At 42.1% G+C, this 7,107-nt stretch overlaps 1 protein-coding gene across 1 annotated transcript in view; it reads left to right on the forward strand.

The window, feature by feature from the left end:
* The window catches only part of LOC118396754 (E3 ubiquitin/ISG15 ligase TRIM25-like), a 44,094-nt gene that overhangs the window by 24,011 nt on the left and 12,976 nt on the right, over window positions 1–7,107 (forward strand). The gene's annotated exons all lie outside the window — the stretch shown is intronic.

Consider the following 7,107-nt stretch of genomic DNA (forward strand, 5'->3'; position numbering starts at 1 on the left):
GTGTGTGAAGTTTTTTACAAAATTTTGACATTTTTGACTTTTGACTTTTGACTTCCTATGAAATCATATTGGAATTGGACAAAACATATTCCTTATGCGCATATAAAAAAATTAAAAAAATTATGATAATAAAATTGGACAAAAGTATATTCATACAGTTCTTACACATGTGTAATTGACAAAAAATCGAAAGAATTTCGAAAAACGGTCCAGAAAGCACTTTTTAAGGGGTGATAAGTTTTTGAAAAAAGTTCATTTTTTCAAAATTTTACTTTTGGACATTAATTTGGGTTACATATCAATATGAAAAACCCATAGAGCCAGACGCATTTGCCCCCTGTTGAATTTTTTAAAGTGTTACAACTGGCAATTGCCATATGGCATTGCAATACATGGATGAATCAACGCCCGAATTTGGGTGGTATTGGCAAATGTGTATATGGTTTGTCCGATGCCAATGACATGCCATTCATTTTGTCAATACAGGGGTATTCCTTACCTCACCGCACTGACCCGGGGAGCGATATTATGGTTCACCAGTAAAATGTAAAGAATATGGAATTCAAAAGTTGCTTTGTAAATGGGCTGAAGAAGGTCCTTCAGAGGTCCCCTCGTCCAGACCCTCCTGTAAAGGAAAGAATTTGCCCTGCACACCATCATGCCTTCTAAGATTACGTCTTGATCTGTGAAGTTGCACACTCCACTCATGGATTTAACAATGGTGGAAACTCTCCAGCCAATTCTTACAATCCAATGCTTTCACATACATGTTGAGAAGTGTGCAAGTGCACATTTTGGGAGAATTATGTAAAATTTGGCTGGATGGAATTTTCACCATATGTCTTCCACCTTTCCAATTGTTTCAGATGTATAGAAGTGCCTAAAGTGTAGGGGCTTGGTGTTGATTATAAATTCTGATTTATTTTCTTGCCTGTTGATTGCTGTGGGTTTTTATAATGTCCAGTTGGTGGCAGTAATGCACATTTTATAGGCTTGCTATCTTTCATGAGTCACTTACATAAGGGAGAGACTGGGGGAGCGATATTGAGTGTATTCAGTCAGTAAAATGTAAAGAATATGGAATTAAAAGTTGCTTTGGAAATGTGTTGAAAGCTGTGGGGGCTGCTGAATTCAAAATAGCCCCAGACCCTCCTGTATGAAAGAATTTGATAGGTAATTGGGTCATCATGCCTTCTAAGATTACGTCTTGATCTGTGAAGTTGCACACTCCGCTCATGGATTTAACAATGGTGGAAACTCTCCAGCCAATTCTTACAATCCAATGCTTTCACATACATGTTGAGAAGTGTGCAAGTGCACATTTTGGGAGAATTATGTAAAATTTGGCTGGATGGAATTTTCACCATATGTCTTCCACCCCAATTGCCCCCATGTATAGAAGTGCCTAAAGTGTAGGGGCTTGTGTTTGATTATAAATTCTTTTCTTTTCTTGCCTGTTGATTGGAGGCGGGTTTTTATACTGCTCCAGTTGGTGGCCCAGTAATGCACCCCATTTTATAGGCTTTGTTATCTTTTCATGAGCCACATACCTTAAGGGAAGAATTCGGCAGTACCTGTATGGTTAGTGAGAAAGTCCATATTGCAAATGTACGGTCCCTTACTAGACGTCCGAAATCGTTTGTAAAATTGGACGGCGTCGGGCCGAGCGGCAGGGCCGGACCTACCAGGAAGTCATCAAATGAACGTTGTCGGACATCTCGGTTTCCGTTTACAAAAATAATAAGATTTATGTCATTTTTCCCATGTCCCGGAAATTCCCACAAGAGGGCATAAGCAATCATATGGCTATTGCTACAAAACATCACGATTCACGACGGGGCCTTATCTCGAAAACTGAAAATATTTAGAAGCCGAAACTCGGTGAGCGTAGGGGCGGCATAATGGGCAGTTGGCCCCGAACAAGATGGCGTCTAGGCCTCAACGGTTTTTGAGTTATGGCCATTTATCTGGGATTAAAGGTCCAAAATGAAAATAGAGAAATTATTTTTCCACTTCACGTCAAAGTCAAGGAGCCTCCGGTGTCAATAAAAAAAGAACCAGCCATTTATCTATCGTCATTTAAGAGAAATCGTACAACGACACCTTGGTGATGTTCACGGATAGGTGTTTTTTTTTTCAACGGTTACAGATCCAGTTGCAGGTTGTTCTTACGAATCTTTTTAAAGTGTGCTGCAGAGCTCTGCGAGATTTCTGTGATTTTCTATGATTTTCTGAAATAACACACACTCACTAAACCCTCCGTAAATAACTCAGTTCTTAACGTAAAGACTTAAAACTCGGGATTCTGTAAAGGCATACCCCAATCATGATATGAGTTTATTTATAGCTTCCTGTGCCAACCGGAAGTGCCTTTAATGGTGTCACAGTGGCAGTTTCCATGGGTTAAAAGGTCAGATCTTTCAAAACTTCATATGTGTGACTAGGTAACCCTCATGAACTGTAAATCAGTCATTTCTCCCAGCAGATGTCAAAGAAAAAGCTCTCACACGCACACACAGCAAGGATGGAGTGAAAAAGTGTGGTTCTTAAAGACACAGAGAGCAGGCAATGGCATAAACATAATGTCTAGGCCGTGCCGAGTTCAACGAGATATCCCGCTTGACCGTAGCTCGCTCGGTCTGAGCGCAGCGACCATTAGAAAAGTAGGCCCAAAATGAAGCCTGCCCCACAACGTCATTTGCTTTTGGGTGACAGTGAGAGAACCGTTAGGGTGAAGCACAATTCGACCTCAGGTATGTTCCTAAGGTCCTTCCGATCCGTGCAAGCCTAACGTTGACAGTGTGGCATTAACCCTTAATAGTTAAAAGATGGTGTTTACTTCAAAAGTTTGCATTGATTTCTCTCCCCATAGGAATACATTGCCTTTACCCCTAAATTCAACCTGAAGTCTATATGGGTTATGAATGCCGTATGAACCTGTCTTTGGTAACAGTCCATCAGGCCAGTATGAGGTCTACCTGTGTTGATTCTAAGCTTCCTGGACCAACCGGAAGTGGTTAAAATCACCCTAAAGTGTTTTTCCATTACCTGCCTGCAGTTTGATAGACATAGTGCATTCAACCCTGTGTAAATCAGTCAATTCTTAACGTAAGGACTTAAAACTCAGGATTCTGTAAAAGCATAGCCCAGTGAGGATATGTGTTGACTTATAGCTTCCTGTGACAACCGGAAGTGCCTTAATTAGTGTCTCAGGGGCTGTTTCGAGGGGTTAAAAGTCAGATCTGTCCAAAACTTCATATGTGTGATTAGGCAACCCCATGAACTGTAAATCAGTCATTTTTCCCATAAAATTTCAAAGGAAAACTAAATCACACAGACACAACTTGGAAGGAGGGGCGTATTGGGGTTTGTAGAGACAGACAGTGCCTCAATAGTTAGCTTTGTTCGAGCTAAAAAAGAACCGTCAGACCTAGAGTTCCGAAACTTTAGAAACCTGTTCTAGACCTCGGGTCGATAGTGCGTGGTGAGTTAGGTGGCTCTAGAAGGTTCTCGGACCGAAAATAGCCTCGTACATTTGCAATGATTTCAATTCATTTTGACCATTACGAAAATGGCGACATTTAGAAAAGTCTCAGAGACACAAGACTAGGTGCATTGAAACCGGCTCGGGCCATAGAGACGGACCCCAACGTTTCGGTCCGATAGCTCATTCAAGGACCCCATAGCAAGGCATGGAAAAAGTGGATTTTCAGCACCAATTAGGGTTTTACTCGGGCACCGAAGGACCTATCGAGCAAACTCGGGATTCGGGGTCGCCTCACATAGGCCTCACATAATGTCTGACCTGGACCCAGCTAGAACGTAACTATGTGTTTTACGTTTTATTATGTTTTAAACTAGTGGCGCTGTGAATTATGGGCCTGCTCTGACATATGATAGTTGGCTTCTAAATGAGTTGGAAAAAGTGGGTTTGGTGTCAATTGGTATCAGTTTGGTGTCAGAATGACATCTAATTGACTAGTGGACACTGACTTGCTAGTTGACTTTGTACATTAGCAATATGTTTTTAAACGGAGGGGACCATCACCAAAATGGCATTCTGAAATCAACACAAAAATGGCATCACCATAGTCTCCAGGCTGTGCAGAGTTCAACGAGACGCCCCGGCTGACCGTAGCTCGCTCTGAGTGCAGCGACCTTGAAAAAAAAGAAGGCGCAAAAGGAAGCCTGGCCCTCAATGTCATTTGCTTTTGGGTGACAGTGAGAGAACCGTTAGGTGAGTAGCACAATTCGACCTCAGGTACGTTCCAAGGTCCTTCCGATCCGTGCAAGCCTAACCTTGACCTTGTGGCATTAACCCCAAATAGTTAAAAGAAGGTGTTTACTTCAAAGAGTTTGCATTGACTTCTCTCCCCATAGGAACAGGTACTTGCCTTTCTACCCCTAAATTCAACCTTGAAGTCTATATGGGTTATGAATGCCGTATGAACCTGTCTTTGGTAACAGTCCATCAGGGCCAGTATGAGGTCTACCTGTGTTGATTCTAAGCTTCCTGGACCAACCGGAAGTGGTTAAAATCACCTAAAAGTGTTTCCATTACCCTGCCTGCAGTTTGATAGACATAGTCCATTCAACACCTGTGTAAATCAGTCAACCCCAAACCAATACCTCTTAACGTAAGGACTTAAAACTCAGGATTCTGTAAGTTTCTATGTCAATCAAGACATGGGTTTTACTTATACTTCCTGTGCCAACCGGAAGTGCCTTTTAATGATGTCACAGTGGCAGTTTCCAAGGGTTAAAAGGTCAGATGATCTTTTCAAAACTTCATGTGTGACTAGGTAACCTCATGAACTGTAAATCAGTCATTTCTCCCAACAGATGTCAAAGAAAAGCTCTCACACGCACACACAGCAAGGATGGAGTGAAAAAGTGCGGTTCTCAAAGACACAGAGAGCAGGCAATGGCATAAACATAATCTCTAGGCCGCCGAGTTCCAACGAGATATCCTCATGGACCGTAGTCGCTCTCGGTCTGAGCGCAGTACCATTAGAAAAGTAGGCCCAAAATGTGCCTGCCCACAACGTCATTTGCTTTGGGTGACAGTGAGAGAACCGTTAGTGAGAAGCACAATTCGACCTCAGGTACGTTCCTAAGGTCCTTCCGATCCGTGCAAGCCTAACGTTGACCGTGTGGCATTAACCCTTAATAGTTAAAAGAAGGTGTTTACTTCAAATAGTTTGCATTGACTTCTCTCCCATAGGAATACATTGCCTGCACCCCTAAATTCAACCTGAAGTCTATATGGGTTATGAATGCCGTATGAACCTGTCTTTGATAACAGTCCATCAGGCCAGTATGAGGTCTACCTGTGTTGATTCTAGGCTTCCTGGACCAACCGGAAGTGCCTTAATTGGTGTCTCAGGGGCTGTTTCGAGGGGTTAAAAAAGTCAGATCTGTCCAAAACTTCATATGTGTGATTAGGCAACCCCCATGAACTGTAAATCAGTCATTTTTCCCATAAAATTTCAAAGGAAAACTAAATCACACAGACACACAACTTGGAAGGAGGGACGTATTGGGGGTTGTAGAGACAGACAGTGCCTCCAATAGTTAGCTTTGTTCGAGCTAAAAAGAACCGTCAGACCTAGAGTTCCGAAACTTTAGAAACCTGTTCTAGACCTCGGGTCGATAGTGCGTGGTGAGTTAGGTGGCTCTAGAAGGTTCTCGGACCGAGAAATAGCCTCGTACATTTGCAATGATTTCAATTCATTTTGACCATTACGAAAATGGCGACATTTAGAAAAGTCTCAGAGACACAAGACTAGGTGCATTGGAACCGGCTCGGCCCATAGAGACGGACCCCAACGTTTCGGTCCGATAGCTCATTCAAGGACCCCATAGCAAGGCATGGAAAAAGTGGATTTTCAGCACCAATTAGGGTTTTACTCGGGCACCGAAGGACCTATCGAGCCGAAACTCGGGATTCGGGGTCGCCTCACATAGGCCTTCACATAATGTCTGACCTGGACCCGCAGCTAGAACGTAACTATGTGTTTTACGTTTTTATTATGTTTTAAACTAAAGGCGCTGTGAATTATGGGCCTGCTCTGACATATATGATAGTTGGCTTCTAAATGAGTTGGAAAAAGTGGGTTTGGTGTCAATTGGTATCAGTTTGGTGTCAAAATGACATCTAATTGACTGATGGACACTGACTTGCTAGTTGACTTTTGTACATTAGCAATATGTTTAAACGGAGAGGGACCATCACCAAAAGTGACATTCTGAAATCAACCCTAACGAGCCATGGAGATGAACCAGAATCACTGCCCAGCTATCCCGAGTTCATCGGGCCAGTCAATTTCACATTCCTGCAGGATTTTTATAGCATGACAAATTCGTGATGGTACCTGCCCATTGAACCATATTGCAAATGCACAGTGACTTTGCAAAAGTGAGAAAACATAAACAAATGGACATGATGAAATCAACACAACGAGTGATGGAAATGTACAACTATCACTGCTCAGCCATCCTGTGTTCATCAGACCAGTCAATTTAGCATTTTTGAGCATGTCAAATTTCATATGGTAAATGCACATTGAAACATATTGCAAATGCGCGCGCACTTGCAATATGATTCTATAGTGTAAAAACATCACCTAATGGACATGATGAAATCAACACAACGAGTGATGGAAATGTACAACTATCACTGCTCAGCCATCCTGTGTTCATCAGACCAGTCAATTTTGCATTTTTGAGCATGTCAAATTTCATATGGTAAATGCACATTGAAACATATTGCAAATGCGCGCGCACTTGCAATATGATTCTATAGTGTAAAAACATCACCTAATGGACATGATGAAATCAACACAACGAGTGATGGAAATGTACAACTATCACTGCTCGGCCATCCTGTGTCCATCATACCAGTCAATTTTGCATTTTTGAGCATGTCAAATTTCATATGGTAAATGCACATTGAAACATATTGCAAATGCGCGCGCACTTGCAATATGATTCTATAGTGTAAAAACATCACCTAATGGACATGATGAAATCAACACAACGAGTGATGGAAATGTACAACTATCACTGCTCGGCCATCCTGTGTCCATCATACCAGTCAATTTTGCA

Source organism: Oncorhynchus keta, chromosome 17 (genome assembly GCF_023373465.1).
Source record: "Oncorhynchus keta strain PuntledgeMale-10-30-2019 chromosome 17, Oket_V2, whole genome shotgun sequence".
NCBI lineage: Eukaryota > Metazoa > Chordata > Actinopteri > Salmoniformes > Salmonidae > Oncorhynchus > Oncorhynchus keta.